The sequence below is a fragment of the Pholcus phalangioides genome, unplaced genomic scaffold (genome assembly GCF_987345545.1).
Source record: "Pholcus phalangioides strain wild (caught in Gottingen) unplaced genomic scaffold, Ppha-v1.0 ptg000032l_1, whole genome shotgun sequence".
Lineage (NCBI taxonomy): Eukaryota > Metazoa > Arthropoda > Arachnida > Araneae > Pholcidae > Pholcus > Pholcus phalangioides.
In genome coordinates, this window is record NW_028301622.1 from 2,161,593 (window position 1) to 2,178,987 (window position 17,395).

Here is a 17,395-nt window from a genome sequence, read left to right on the forward strand (position 1 = left end):
ATAATCTTTTGAGTAGATACGGATGCAAACACATTGAATAAGCACAGATTGAAGTGACTAAGGCCGGGATTACACTATTAAAATTTTATAATAGCTCTTTTATAAAACTTAAAAAATCCAACCAATAAGCATAAATTGGTTACATTCGAGCAAATGCAACCGATGATGTTATTGGTTGCATTTTTCAAGTTTTATAAAAGAACTTTTCTAAAACTTTTATAGTGTAATGCCGGCCTAAAGCAAATGCATGTTCTAGTCACTTTCATAGGTATAGATCCTAAATGCATGAGCGGGGACTAATTCTGGTCACTTAAGATAGACTCTAATCAGTTCCTCGAGCAGGACAAATTCTAGCTCCATGAGCAAATACAAATTTTATTTAATGAATCAGATACAGGTTCTAGTTTTTATTGTCCCTTGACGAGATGCATATTCAAATACACTGGTGAAATAAATTAAGAGAATTTGCATATTTTATCAAATTTCATGAAAAGAACTGAACTGAATGTAAAACCACTGCTTCTAGACAAAAATGCAAATCTTGTACGTCAAATACGTAAGCGTACACGTGTGTGTAGGCGGAGCCAGTGGAGAAACAGGCTTTATAAGCGCGCGTAAGTTAAGACGCATTTCGTTTGCTAGCACACCTCGGCGAATTTCTTGGTGTTATTTTGCAGCAATCGGTAAATTTCAAATTGTAACAGTAAAAATGAGTAACCACCAATGTTTAGATGATGGAATGAGGTGGCGAATTGTGGGGAGGCTAGAAACAGGCCAATCTCAAGTCCAGATTTGTAGAGAGTTCAATTTAACGCCCAGCGTCGTGTGTAACTTATGTTCCAGGATACCGGATCCATCGAGAGAAAGCCTGGGCAAGGAAGGTCGTCCAAGAGCCACGATGGCAGAGAAGATCGCCATTTGTCGATTATAGCGAGGCGTAACAGGAGTGCTACAGCTTCTCAGCTCTCTCGTGACTTGTATGCAGTCACAGGAACCCGCGTATCAAGAGTGGCTGTTTCCAAAAGACTTCGTGAGAGAGGGTTGTTTGCAAGAAGACCTGCTGTTTGCTTCCCGCTCACTTCTACGGACAGGAGAATCCGTTCATCATGGTGCAGAGAGCATAGAGATTTGAGTATGGATCAATGGGCGACCGTTCTCTTCACTGATGAGTCCCGGTTCAGCCTAAGCACCGATTCCCGCCGTACATTCATATGGAGAGAACCAGGGACCCGCTACCTACCTTCCAATGTCCGCGAAATCGATCATTATGGCAGAGGAGGTTTAATGGTCTGGGAAGGCATCATGTTGGATGGCCGCACACCTTTCCATGTCTTTGAAAGAGGCACTATGACTGGTTCGCCTGTGTTCGCCTTTTCAGGGGTGCAGTTGGCCCTGAGTTCATTTTAATGGACGATAACGCGAGGCCCCATAGAGCTCTTCTGCTCGACGATTTTCTAGAGAGTGAGGATATTCGCCGGATGGATTGGCCAGCCAGATCTCCAGGCTTTAATTCTATAGAGCATGTCTGGGAAGCTCTGGGGAGGGCAATTGCCATTCGCAACCCCCCTCCGGAAACCATCCAGGGAATGAAAACAGCGTTGCTGAACGAGTGGGACCAATTGCCACAGGAAATGATAAACTGCCATATTTCAAGTATGAAATCACGCTGCGAGACCTGTATATCTGTAAGAGTGGACCATACCCATTTTTTTGTTTATTCTGCAACCGCTGTGTCATATCTTCCGACTCCAACGAGTGTCACACACGATCATGCGTGTGTATTACAATTATTGAATGGTTATTTGTTTTGTATTGTATCAATGTATATACATATCAAAAAATAACAATAACACAAAATTGTGTTTAAAAGTACAAGATGTAAAAATAGAAAAAATTGAACAATAAAATAAAACATACCAAATATGATATTTCAAAGACGTGGCTCGAGCTTTTTAGTATTTTCAAAAGCCGGGGGCAATGTCCCCCCTTGACCCCCAAATGACGGGCCTGGTTCCCCTTGCATACCGGGTAAGTGCACTAACCAATACACATGAGATATACTTTTCAAATCTTATAACACGCATTAGTAGTGTGAATGTGGTGGTCCAGCAGTTGCTAGTTGCGTGCGTCACATACGTTGGGCTTGACCGTGCTCGAAATTGATACAATTTATACAATCTTTATCAATAAGATTATCCAGTAATTACATATATTTCTGCAGAAACGCAATCACAGCGTATGATTTTTATTTCTATTTACAATAATCAACGTGATACCCGTTTACGCCACTGCGATTCCAGATTTTCCACTGCTAAAGTAGCAGATCTGCTCTTTGTAGTTGCATCTTTTTGTGACATGAATAGAGAATCCGAATGAAGACCTTTCATCTAAACGAGGACGAACACTATGACGACTGGACGTCCAGTCCACTCAGCAGCGTAAGCTGCGGAGCAAGAACCTGAACTGACTATGTAAACATGAGTGGAATATTGGCATACTAGGTAACAGAAGACGCTCACCGAACCTCAAAGACGCTCCTATGGTGCCGAGAGACGATCAACGGATGTTATATGCGAGATTTCTAAATTAATCATTGTTATTGGGCCCGATTGCCCTAAATCTATCTCTGTTACTTGATATTTAATAAAATTCCCGGACACATCCACTCTTCGGGAACACTTAGATATCTCACTGAGCGATGTGATGTGGGGTGTGTCCCGTCCTTCAATATCAAAGCCTTCATTAACTACAGCAATTTTCGCCCCAGTCGGCGTTTTGTATTAAGGGATGGTATTTTCTCGGCCCGAAATATACCGAGAAACTGAAGGTATCCGACTACCTTTCTTGTCACTTTTTTTTTAAATGGTTCTGGAGTGAACTTTAAATACATTTTTTGATAGAAAGTGTCTCGAAATGATGAGAACAGTGACAAATTTTGGTCTATCTATTATATTTTCCATGAAAACGTCGTTTTTATGTCAAATTTTAGGCAAAATTCATGTGATATTCGAAACACGATTGCAAAACATTTTATTAATGAAATGCTTTGTGATTTTCACAGTGCATTTAGCTAGTAATGTTATGAAGGTTATGAACCAAAATTCAAAGGATTGCATGATATGTTCATAAGTTACACTAAAATATGTTTAAGTACGTGTGAATTTTTTGAAATTTCATCCTACATTTTGTCTATAAAACACTGTAATTCAAAAAATATATGTGGGAACACCTTAGATTTTGGTTCATAACCTCAACAATGTATAGCAAAATATCACATTAAGATTTCGTAAGGATGCAATGCATCAATTTTTACAAATCATGTCACAAAGTCAAGTAAAATGTCAAAAAAATAGCATTCTTCGTAAAACACGTTTAAATTCTTTATTCGCGTATTACTTGTATGTAAAAACGCAACACTAAAGTGAACGTAACTTTGATTCTAAGCATCATATAAACAAAACAAGACCCGTTTTGGAATCACAACAAATAGGGCTTTTATAAAAAATAAAAAAAATGAAAATCCAAATTTTCTTCCAAAATGACGTTTTCAACGTAGTCGGATACCTGAAGCAGCGCTTAACGCTAATAATACAAATACAACGCCACAACAGGCAAATTGCCCAACGAGGTGGCTGACTTAAGAACATCATGGATCCCCGAGTCATTTTTTGGAGGCCCTACTTACTACCGCTACACCACCCATGCACCCCGCCCACACCCCCCCTCCTGCGGAACCACCAACGAATCGGTACATGCGGGAATGTGCGTGTACGTGTAGTGAAACCTGACGTGAAGTTTTTTTTTGTTTCTCTGTAATGCTTGTTATGTGTAGTGCTGCCATCTGCCACCAGATTTTCTAACTATGAGTGAAGTGTTATGATTGAATGATTTATCGTTGTAGGACTGCTGCTCTCTGTAGCGAGACTTTTTAACGGGGAGATCGGCTCGCATTTGCGCCTTGCAGTTGGGAACCACAGAAAACCAATTTCAGCCGACCACCACTGTGGGGTTCGAACCCGGATCCTCGCATCGCGAGTCCGTCACTCGCGAGTAACCACTCGACCACCACAGCGGCAAAGGTACCGATCCTGGTACCTCTCGCAATAAGTTACATAATGCGTGTTATAAGGAATTGAAAAATGTTTCTCTGGTGTATTGGTTAGCGCACTTTTCCAGTACGCAAGGGGACCTGGGTTCGATTCCCGGAGGAAACAAATATCTTTTCTTTCCGAATATTAGTTTCGTCATAACATCAAGAAAATTCGATTTCTCAGTATATTCGGGCAGAAAAAATACCATCTCTCTTAATTAAAAAAAGCATATATGGTATTTTATAGGGGGTTCAATGATTTCTGCTATGCCGCTTAAAGGGTTAAAGTTATATCTACGTATGTAAAAACAATAATTAAACATGAACCACCTTTCTCCCATGCGATAAACAAACTCAATCACTCCGAAAATGAGATTCCATCTTATCCGCAAAAACGGAACTACTAATATACGAAGGATTTTCTCCTGTTTGTTTCTGCATAAAAGGGGATTTCCTGATATGACTCCCACGGAAAGAAAACGCGAAAGAATAAAAAGACAACTTATACAGACCGTATAAGCAGAGAAACAAAAACCTAGCTTCGGCCCACAACAAGAGAAATAGCGCCGATTCTTTATGAAGTCTCCGAAGCTAATAAATACCGACACAAATCCCTGTTTTCTTCTTTTGCGACATAAAGAAAAGAATCGGATGATCCACCTTTGGTCAAAGAAAGATTAGAAGCCACGAACCGAACTCATATAGTCTCAGTGATTTCCCTTGAGACCAAACTCCCTCGATGTGGATTCTTTCACAAATATTGAACCTCGATCTCTTTCTATATATAATATGACCATATATTTCCTATTTCTTTTTCATTTATATACGCTTTCTGTTTCTTTTGTTTGAGATAGTATTCCGTGAACAATGTATGGATGGCATGTTTTTACTTCGAAAATACAGAATAAATTCCGTTCCAAATAGATTTGTCTCTACTACTGTCTCAGATCTTCAGAAATTTATGTGTCTTCTGTTGCCTATTATTATGAGAATAAGATCAATTTCGGTGGGGTTTTTTTTTTTCATGTTGTTTGAGCATCGAGATGTCAATACCAAATCGTTGATATTGTATGTCTTGAAGATGCGAATGGTTCTGTTGCTCTAAGGGATTCTTGCAATACTATCTGTCATTTAGAAAGCATTCGAAACAATATCGATGTCCTTTATCTAAGGAACCCTTGAAGTAATTTCCTTATTCTGAGGGAATCTCGAAGTTAAAATGTTCTAAGAATAACACCTGGAAAAAATACAAAATATATCAATGATAAATAAATTGCCATTGGAAACAATTCCCATGGTCTAGGATTCATCTGGAAAAATATTTTTGGTCTTAGAGCCTCTGGTGAAAATATCAAAAATATGTATATAATCAAGGAATTACCTGCAAAAAACATCATAAATACTTAGCGCCAGGCAATCACCTAGAAAAAGACATAATAAATACCTAGCGCCAGGGAATAACCTAGCAACGACATCATAAATACCTAGCTTCAAAGAATCACCTAGAAAAAGACATCATAAATACCTAGCGCCAGGGAATCACCTAGCAAAGACATCATAAATACCTAGCTTCAAGGAATCACCTAGAAAAAGACATCATAAATACCTATGAATTTATAGAACATCAAACACGAAATCTATTTCCTTGATGTTGATTGCGGTCCAGAGTCGAGAGAGCCAGCCTATACTTCTTATATACATATAATTTAGTCTATTTGTGTGGAGACCGACTTGCAATCAAAAGGTAATTAGAATTGACCTTTGAGTAGGAGGAGGATGGATTTATAGAAATATAATTGACGTGATGTAAGCGTTCCCCGAAATGTTGATGAAGTTTGTATTTAATTCATCTCTGTCTTAACAGAAGTTCCGGCACTTGCTCCGTCAATATTCCTACGTTAACACAGCGGCGGCTCTTGTGTAATATCAATTTGTTCAGTAGCGACATGGTTCAAAAGCCCGAGGAAAGGGTGGTGGATGAAAGCCTCAGCGATGAGATATAACAACGTGTTCTCCAAGTTATATCATTGTGATAGGCAACCATTAGTTTCATCCCTGTGTTTCTCTGTGAATGTCTGGTATGTTTCAATTGTGGTTTTGAGAGCACACCTGGACGTGCTTACCATCCGCTTAAAGTTCAAATCGATGTATTGAGATTTATGGTTTCATTTCGTGCTTTCATTAATGTTATTTTCCATGTTGGAATTTTCGATGTAGGGAATTTGAATCTTATATTTTTACAGATGCATATTTATGAGGTGATATACAGGGTGTCCCATGAATCCGTAAATAGTTTAAAAATTCATAAAAACTGAAGGAAATTGTGAATTTGAATCCGTTATTCTCACGAAATGGGTTTTTTTTTCGGTACAGAAAAAAAAATTAGTTCAAATTTTTGTCCACAAAAGGCGCGGTACAACAGCAAATCAAAGAATATTTGACCTGAACCTTTCTCACATCTTTTCTGTGTCCGAAACTTTCGCAAAACTTCTGCCGGTAATTGATGACTGAAGTAAAAATATTTAGCTAAAAGTGCCTTATCCAACAATGAAAACCTTATATTAGCGCCGGTGAGAGTAATATAATATGTATTCAGAAATGAGCTGTTAATGTACACACTGCATTTTATTACTCTTATTTTTCGCATATTTACAGTGATGTGCTTTCGTGCAGCGCCCTCTATTGACAAACATTTGAGCAAAAGAAATTCTGTAGAGAAAAAAATCCCCCTTCACGAGAAAAACTTTTTTTGCAAACCGGATTCATACGCAGTCGACCCCAGCTTATTATAATCATAGATAATGTTATCAATCGGATATTTTTATCGCTTTTGCAAGTAACGGAACAGACCAATGTCATAACGTGGGGAAAATTCGTTCATAGTTATCAGAACTTCGGATAATGTTATCACTTTCCCGTCGACAGTTTTTTTTCGCATTCTGAAGCTAGAAAATAACCAAACCCCTTTTTTTCCCTGTAGGTTATCGTTATCACGCTGCAAGCCTATACTAGAAAGTGTTTTCTTTCACCCCGTTGTTGACAAACATTTCCATTGTGATCCGTATACGCGCGCGTGTGGAGCTTCTTTTTCTATTGCTTTGCTATAGCGAAAGCAAATGCATGACAAAAAAAAGTCCACTATTCACAAATTTGTTTGATCATTTGATCATTTTTGTCGCACCACGGTCATTTTTCTGCACAGAAGGGCTAATTAGACCGGGACCTACAATTTATTGCCGATTCCGAACGGCAGGCTTGTTTTTTATACTCATCGAGAGGTTGGTGCGCTAACCCCTCGATGGGGGACTCCCTGTGGTAGCAATTTTTTGCTGCGGTCAAAGTAGCCGTTTTTTGTTGTACCCCTGTGTCAGGAAAGTTTTCTGACAAGGACGAACCGGGTATCGAACTCGCGACCCTTCTAAACATCCTTTGGTACTTTAGGCGAGCATCTTATCGACCGGGCTACCGCGCCCCTCACCAATTTGTCCTACATTGCATTTTTTGCGGTTAGATACGATCACTTTATGTATGAAAGCCTAATTTTTATTTGAACTCGGATATTAGCTATACCACTTGCATCCGTTTGATTTAATTATAGTTGATTAAATCTACCTGAGGACCATCCCGGACCACCTCTAGTCCGCGGACCATAGGTTGAGAAACACTGTGATAGACCAATTTTTTGAGTGGTTTGAAAAGGAAAGACGATTCAAAAGGGAAAAGATTCAAAGAAATCCACTTCCAAAATGTGATTATACCTGTATTGTAATAAATGGGTCGGCTCTACAAAGATATCAAACACAAAGGAACTTTACTTTGGAGCCACAAGGTAATGATCTGGCGTTGATCTCCCACAAGCGATTCGGGTCTCCGCTTTTTTTCCCGGAAAAAAAAGGACCTTTACTTTATTCGGAAGAGAGGAAAAGAATTCGGAAGTAATCCTGATTAATAGTGTCACGTGGTGGTGTTCAACCAACGAAAACGCTTGGATCGAGATAGGATGAAAAGGATGTTATTAAAAGAATGTATTTACCCTTTCGTTGGTTTTAAGACACAACCAAATTGAACATTTTCTTCTCGTTTTGTTCCTCTTAACACCGCGTTTCATGTTAATATTCCTGAAAACATGAGTGTTATATACACTGCTGGCCACCGTAAATGCAACACCCTGAAGGAAGCATGCAAATAATCTGAAATTTACAACATCATTAGCGGAGGTGAGATATGCAAATGATTAGAATTTCAGCGCAGACGCACATCACGCGCGCCTGTGGCGCCACTTCAAAGCGCTATTTAAGGCTTGGAGATTTCGACAATTTGAAGTACGGCAATTGTGTTTTTCTTGTGGTTTTTTCAAAAAAACGATCATCTTTTGATCAAGTATCCGAGTTCGACAGAGGAAGGATAGTGGCCTACCGAGATTGTGGATTATCTTTCAGGGAAATCGGTAGTCGTGTTGGACGAAACCAAACAACTGTAATGCGGATATGTGATCGTTGGATGCAGGAGGGTACGACGGACCGACGTGTTCGATCGCATCCACCTCAGTGCACCACTTCACGTGATGACAGGCGTATTGTGCGTATGGCAGTGACGGATCGCTCAGCCACATCACGAACCATAGCACAGCACATTCAGTCTGTACCGCATCATCCAGTGTCTGCGCGTACCATTCGACGCCGTTTACAGCAGAGTGGTCTGTCCGCAAGACCTCCATTGCTTCGTCTACCCTTGATGCAGAACCACAGACGTCTCCGCCGCCAATGGTGCGATGAAAGAAGGATGTGGACGGCACAATGGAATGAAACTGTCTTTACTGACGAGTCACGCTTCTGTGTGCAACACCACGATGGTCGGATTCGAGTCTGGAGACACCGTGGAGAGAGGATGCTGAACAGCTGCGTTATGCACCGCCACACTGGTCCTGCACCGGGTATTATGGTATGGACGGTATTGGATATCACTCTCGCACTCCTCTAGTACGCATTGCCGGTACTTTAAAAAGCCAGCGCTACATCTCCGAGGTGTTGGAGCCAGTTGTCCTTCCTTACCTTCAGGGCTTGCCCACAGCCATATTTCAACAGGATAATGCGCGACCATACGTGACACGCATTGTCCAAAGGTTCTTCGTCAATCGCCAGATTGAATTGCTTCCCTGGCCAGCTCGCTCTCCGGATCTTTCGCCGATAGAAAACATGTGGTCCATGGTTGCTCAACGATTGACCCAGATTACATCCCCAGCTGCCACACCAGATCAACTTTGGCAACGCGTGGAAGCTGCTTGGTCTGCTGTACCCCAAAAACACATCCAAAGTCTCTTTGAATCAATGCCGAGGCGTGTGGCAGCGGTGATCTCCAACAATGGTGGCTACTCTGGCTACTGATTTTGGCAGGAACCACACTTCACAGAAGTCTATAAATTTAATCATTTGATGCTTGGGCAACATGTTATCTACAAAATAAATATTGTTGCGATATCTCTTGTCTTTCTTGGTGTTACAATTTGGGTGGCCAGCAGTGTATATATATATTCTTTTTTTTCTCAGTATATTAATGACTTTTTTGCTATTACGTTTTGAACTTTACGTATATAAGGCTATTTTTAAGCTTTTAAAAATACTGTAGTAATTTGAGTGTGATAGAATGTTCGAACAATTTAACAACCAGTAAGCATAAGCGGGTGATATCCTCCTTTCAGCGAAAAAAGTTGCATTATTGATATAGGCGGGAGGGCGGAGGTGAAAATTCACCCTACTTCCCGTTCGAGGAGTCTTCATTCGCTTATGCTTGCAAGTTTTGTGAAAATCACTTCGCTTTAACGTCGGTGATTGGCGGTCCCGACTGATTCCCGTAGAAAAATGTTCATGAGAGTACTTTATAATGTCGGTGAAAATGCAATGACTACAAATATAGCTACACTTTTTCGGGGAAAAGCTTCCGTTTTTACGGCATTTCCCTGTAACTAGAGCTCATCATATGGAGTAAATGTTTTTTAGTCGTTCGATTGATACTTAATGACAAAAATAAATATTTATTACATGCTTGATGCTGGGAAGTCATTATTAGTATGCCCCTTTTATGGGGCATTCACGTATATTTTTCCGTAATTTTACCCAAAGTTCTCTATAATAATGTTCCGTTTTACTTCAATTCACAATCTTTACTAAAACGAAGATAATTTGGATAATTTATGAACTATATAATGCATAATGAATATGAACACTTAAGAATATGCCGCGCAATTTGGCGGATTTGCGTGATCTAATCCTCAGCGACTGGTTTAAACTGGATTCGACGTACCTGCCGAACCTTGTGGACTCCAGGCAGTTATCAAGGCCGGATTTTTCAAGGGGTGACTAATTTCTTGTCTGGTGAGCTTATTATTTAGCAACTGGTTTAATTTAAATTGGGTATAAATACAGTATTTTCGATTATACAGGGTGTTTCATAAAGAATCCTCCGATTTGAAATGTGTATATTACGAACACATAGATACTTAAGATTGATTTTATATCACATGGCTGATCATAAAGTTTTTTACAAACCAAATTAAAATTGCTCAATATCTCCATCTTGGGATGCAAGGCATATGTCTATACGGTATTCAAATTCGTCCAAAACTTTTGCGAGCATGTGTGCATCCACTGTACGAGTGGCCGAAAAGCTCGATGAACAGTTGCTACGGACTCACAATTCGCGAAGTTTAGAGCACCAAACGATTGCTGTTGTGCAGTCACCATCTTGACAAACAGTGAAGTGGTGGCCAGAGGAAGAGCGTTAGCGCTACCTGTCGGCAACTGCCTGAAACTCAATATTTCCCTCTTTCTACCTATACATTATTCGATCAAAACGGATTAAAAGACGAATAGTTACGATATTTTTTAAATCGGACGATTCTTTTTGAAACATATCAATTTTATACAGGCTGTAATAGTATAGTTAATACTAGAATTAATGCTTTCCTAACACTATTTTTCACATATCACCAAAGCCAGGATTACACTATAAAAGTTTTATTCGCGTTTTTTTTTTATGGAACTTGAAAAATGCAACGAATAAGCGTATCGATTATATTCGGGCGAATGTAATCAATAGGCATATTTTACACAAAAATTGCCACGTTTTTAAGACAAATAAATCACACTGGTCGAATGGTCGACGCGTTTCGGCTCTTCAATGGAGAGCCGTCATCAGGACCTCGTGGTCAGAACTCACACGAATGAAGAGTGATGTTTACGTCTGGTCGTCCGAAGAGTTCGCCTTTGTATTTGCTGCGTCCGAGTGGTCTTTGGATGCGAATTGGGGAGCCATCTGTTGTAAAGTGTTGAAAGTTTTTTCACGACTGAGGTTAATAAAGCCTGTCCAAGCTGACGAAATAGGTGGTGTGTTAACCTATTATATTAACCTATATTAACCTCAGTCGTGAAAAAACTTTCAACACTTTACAACAGATGGCTCCCCAATTCGCATCCAAAGACCACTCGGACGCAGCAAATACAAAGGCGAACTCTTCGGACGACCAGACGTAAACATCACTCTTCATTCGTGTGAGTTCTGACCACGAGGTCCTGATGACGGCTCTCCATTGAAGAGCCGAAACGCGTCGACCATTCGACCAGTGTGATTTATTTGTCTTAAAAACGTGGCAATTTTTGTGTAAATTAAAACCAGGCAAAGTTACTCATTTTTTGTGATAATAGGCATATTGGTTGATTCTCAAGTTTTGTAAAATATTTTTTATCAAATTTTTATACTATAATCCCTGCCTCATGGCCCCCCCACAAGGTGTGGGCTGACAAGACTCCAGCCCTGGAGCCCGGGATGGTTTTCATCGTTTTTTTGTTTTTTCACGCTATAAATTCATCATAAAGGGGCTCGTGAAAGTGTGGTCGGGGGTCCGTAAAAGATCCCAGCCTAGGGGGCCCTGCTTCAGGATGTGGGGCCATGCCCGGCCTAGTGCGTAAGCTCTTGCAAATTTTTCAAACATGAAGAAAAACATATTGTTCAAATATTACATCAATACCTTGCACGCATGATAAACAACATGAAATCAATATAACTGAATAAAACTGTTATGCCAAAAAAAGGAAAAAAAAACCGTGCATCCAATGTTTGTCATGTTAGTTTATTATGTAAGCGCAATGTGTTAATCTAATATTAAATACGTTTTCCCTCGATGTTCGAAAATTTGTAAAAAATTAGTATTAAAGATATGTGAATAGGTATGGCGGTACACAACATAGTATCATAGTAAACCCCATAGGTTTCCAACTGGTGTTACGCGGAACCCTGGGATTGCGTGACAGCTTTTTTAGGGTTCCGCATAATCAAATGACTCGGAACACTTAAAAAATCCCGGAACCGGGAGAGCTTACAAAGAAGGAAACTTTGTTGTTATTAATACTCTCGCAATATCGCAAAGCTGCGCTTTATTTTGAATTTTAACGATGAGTGCCGTTAAATACAAATACAAAGCCACAACAGGCAAAATGCCCAACGAGGCGGCTGAGAAAAAGAGGCCCATAACAAATATGGATATCATATCTTTCAAAAATACAGAAACCCAATTAAAACGTACAACGTCGTAGAAAAATCATTACAAACGTCGTTTGAAACGTCCTCGTACCCCTTTGCATAGGGGCTTCCACGATAAGATCTGGCACAATGATTTATGACAGTAAATTAAGCGATGGCGCCTAAGCCTTCTTTGATTTTGCCCTGGAGCTATAATGTTGTGGAGTCGAGACGGCAGTAGGGACGCACCTTTTTTTGGATAAATATTCGAAATTTGTTTGATTTCCATAGAAAAGCCTCATAATAATCAAGGGTTCCGCGGAACAACCATGTTACTGTCAACGGTTCCGTGAGAAGCTTTACGTTGGAAATCCCTCGTATGTGCAATAGAGTTTTTGAGGTATTTTGATCGCGTTAAAAGTTATGAGCGCCCCCCACCCCTCCATTGCAAAACCTTGGAAACGTCTTCCTCAGTTATAACGACACTTCGGTTATAACGACAGAAGTTTGTGAAATCTTCTATCTTCATCTGATATTTTGACCATACATAATGACTTACAGTCACTTGTCTACACAATCATACTAGGCTTAAAGTAGTTCTCCCTCGATTGTTTCCGATTTCAATCTGATTTCTCCCTTAAAAAAAATGTCTCCCCAAAGTAAGCGACAATACCTGAATGGGTAAATACGTTAATTAGACATTCTTTTCCCATTTCATCAACCAGTTTCTAATGATAGAGTTTGGGTTCAATTTCCTAAGCCAAAATACAAGCTAAATTTGGTTATATCTCCCCAAATTCGAGCCGATTTTTCCCAAAAAGGAAAAGTCTCACCACAACGATCAACATACTAACTACATTAAATTTTCCGAAAATAGAAGCTTCATCAAAAAGTCATCAAACACGCCGAACATAGAAGTCCATTAAAAATTAATAAAAACGGATAGGGATTTTTTTTTTTTTAATATTAAATGTATAAACATAATTACAAAACTTATTGTAAGGGAAAAAAAATCGGGAAAAAAAATATTTTCAAGAAAAGGGATTATTAGCAAAAGTCCTATCGGGTGTGTGTGTGTGTGTGTAAAACACCATTGCCAGATCCTAAAGATTCCTAAAAAAAATTAAAAATGGCGTAATGTTTCATTTTCTCTATAACGTTGTAGTTTTCTTTTCTTTCTTACTTTTAAGATCTTAATCCTGTATTTGTTTTTCTTCGTCTTGAAATTGTTTACTAGTTTTTTATGTTTGTTTTCGTTCATTTGCATAAATCAGTAGGGAAAAAGTTTTTAATAACAGACAAGTTTTATCTGATTTCATCAATGTTTAAGCTGTTTTTTGGGATAGGAAATAAGAACATAAGCTTTTTTTTTTCTGTTTCAACATTTTTTCAGTGAGAAATGGGGAATACAGTTTAAAAAATCGCCAAGAAGAGCCAAATATGGCCCATACTCTGGCAATCACGAATTACAATTTGGTGTGAATCACGTGAGCAAATAAAAAAATTTAGAGGAGACCTTCACATCCGACAGTGGATCGAAAATGGTTGTTACTGATGATGATGATGATGATTTTGATGCAAAAGATTTGCACCCGCATGCAGCACAAAAATTAGCAATGTATGGCAGCATAACGCAAATTATTCATTTTCATCCTGCACACCGATTTCAGAACCCATCATTAATATTGAATGAAATGTGAATAATAAATTATTTTTAATTTATTAACGTCGGGTTTCTTTAACCACTTACCTGATTTGCCCGTGTCAGACGTGGGCATTTGCTTGTTCTTCCCGAAATGGCAAAAATTACGGGAAAAATTACGTCCGACTAAAATTGCGATGTCCGTGCTAGATTTTTGACCCTAAAGGGCGCTAACTTTTAACCAAAATTAAAAATTTAACTAAATCAATCTGCACAAAAGCTATAACTTCATGCGACATTCGCCTGCAGATCGTGACACTAGATCAGAGGTTCCAAAACGTTTTGTTACATCACCCCCTTCTTCCGAAATTTTTTCTCCTCATCGCCCCTGAACTTGAGAAGAAACCCATAGGATTCTAAGTTATACCAGAAGCTTCTAACGCCCCCCTCCCGGACCATTTCATCCCCCAGTGGGCGATAATGCTCACTTTGGGAAACACTGCATTAAATGCATAGGCGGAGATAAACTTGTAAGACTGGGGGGGGGGGGCAAGATGATGATGATGATGTCGATTCATCTATACATATATGCATTAGATCATTCGGCTTCACCTTTGATGTTGGGGGGGGGACAATGCCCCCCACGCCCCCCTGTATTCCGCCCATGATTAGATGAAGGGGTTATGGACTCCTATTATAGCGGTATTTGGGTCCCCGATATACCAATTTTAGCTCTGGTAATCTTTTACGCTTTGGTTCTGATTTTCCAGTGTTTTTTCTATTTTCTCCATCTTTTCCTCTAGAGGGTGCTAACACCATTGATATCCAGATACATGATCTTGCATAATCTAATTACATAAATACATAATCTAGTTCAGTTAGGGTGGTATTCACCGACATAGTTTAAACTATATTCACAATTTTTTGATAAGAGATCGACACGGATATTGGTTAAACTTAGGTTTTTAACCAATCTATGTGTTGATCTCTTATCCAAAAGTTGTGTGACTACAGTTTAAATTATGTCGGTGAATGCAACCCTTTTTTTAGCCGTTTTTCCGTTTCAACTCATTCATTCGGTTTATAAATTCCCTTAAATAATTTTTTGAAAAGCTTGTTGATGCTCGCATGTAAAGGCTGTACAATCGACGTAAGTTTATCGGGTAGCAAATCAAACAACACTTTTGATTTGTTTCTGGTATCGTTAGTTCTGTGGGTTGGAACTGCACCTTCTTCAGCAGAAACCCTCCGCGCGAAGCTTTGACGTCACTGAGGTCGTCCATTTCACCTGCAGCCAGGCCGACGTATACGAAATCTTTACCTTTTTTTGCAGTATATCCATAATAACTATAGGTGAAATGGACTACTTCAGTGACGTCACGAGCTTCATGCGGAGGCTTTCTGCTACAGAAGTTGTTGGTTGGAACATAGCTACAAAAAATAAAATCACGCAATGATTAGTAAGTAGCCTAAATTAGTGCAATCGCGTCGCGGATCTTCGGGCAGGCCTCCAGACCAACCGTGACCCCCGCTCTGTCCCCCCTAGGGCAGGCATCTTCACAACCCGTTGCTCAGCACCTATAGTGCTCGATGTCCGTGTTCGATTTCGTGCTGGCGAGCCCGTTCTAATTAAAAACCTTGTGCAAATTATTCATTCAAGGACTGAAATCACACCTGATTTGCATGTCAGACTTGTCGTAAGGGTGCTCTTCTTTTGATGATTGGTACAGGCAGTGCTCGCGGCTAGAAAAAGGTTGAAGACCTCTGCCCTAGGGGATATAAGCTGGCTTGTCACAGGAGCTTCAAGCTGGCCATATGGTTTGCTTCGCTATATGGTTTGGTGAAGTGGGGGGGGGGGGGGGGTCGATATTATCCTCCTGAAAAAACTGAGCCATGTGAAGTCGAATACCGTTATAACGAACTCCAAGATACCGGAGAAATCATTTCGGTATAAAGGAATTCCAGGTTTGTGTATTGTTCCCATGAAAACTTATAAAGGGGATTAGAAAAGTGTTCGTTGAAACGAGATTTTCACTATAACGGTATTCGTTAGAACGGGATTCGACTGTATAAGCCGACTCTCTTCCCCCAATTGAAGAAACACATTTTTCAACAAAAAAAGAACTCGGCTTATACATGAGTATATATCATAGTTTCCCAACCTTTTTTGTCCCATCGCCCCCTTCATCAGAAATTTTTTCTCCTCCCACCGCAATCTAACCCATAGGATTCTATGTTGTACTTGTAGCTTCTACCGCCCCCCCTGGGACTTTCCATCGCCCCCAAGGGGGCGTCAACGCCCAAGTTGGGAATCACTGGTATATATTGTAATGCGCATCACTTTTTTCATTAAACTGTATTACATATAATGAATATGTTTTGGTATAAATATTTCTACATATGTTTTTGTATTAATATTCCTCTCACATATTTGCAATGTTCAACTTCTATTTTTTTTTTTTTTTTGATGGAAGACATTTTAGCAGACTTGCTGTAGCATTGTATCTAACGCCAATGGTAAGCGATATTTGGCAATTAGTGACATCCCGTTTTTATGGTCCCGATTTCTCTATCGAATATGGTCAAATAAGTCACAATGAAAAAAAAAAACACGTTCAAACATAGCATTTGATTTTTTCTGATTACTTTTTTTGTGAAAAAAAAGTAAATGGTCAATACGTCAACCTCGGTTGTAACGGTTAAATCTCGGTTATAACAACAGAACTTCGATTTCGTTACAATAAAGCTTGAGTGTATGTCGATTCTTCAACGCTATTAACATAAAAAGAAATGATTTTATCAGCGAAAATCCCATTAAAATTTCACATTCAAGTGTCGAAACAATTGATCAAACAAAAACGGCTTATAAAGAAGCATAAAAATACAATATATTCGTCGCTTTCAACTCAGAAACTCAGTATTTCAAGCTCTCGAGCAAGATAATGCGCATAATTATGCAAATTTCAGAATAACATAAAGCACTACATGTTAATGCTTCACACATCAAAATGGAATATCTTCAAAATGTATCTTAAAAGTGTAAACATTTCAACATGACGCAGTTTGTTTTTGAAAACAAAAATTACGTAGAAGTGTATTATGTTGTTGTCTGAAGAAAAGTGCATCCGAATATATTTAATTCTTCTCTT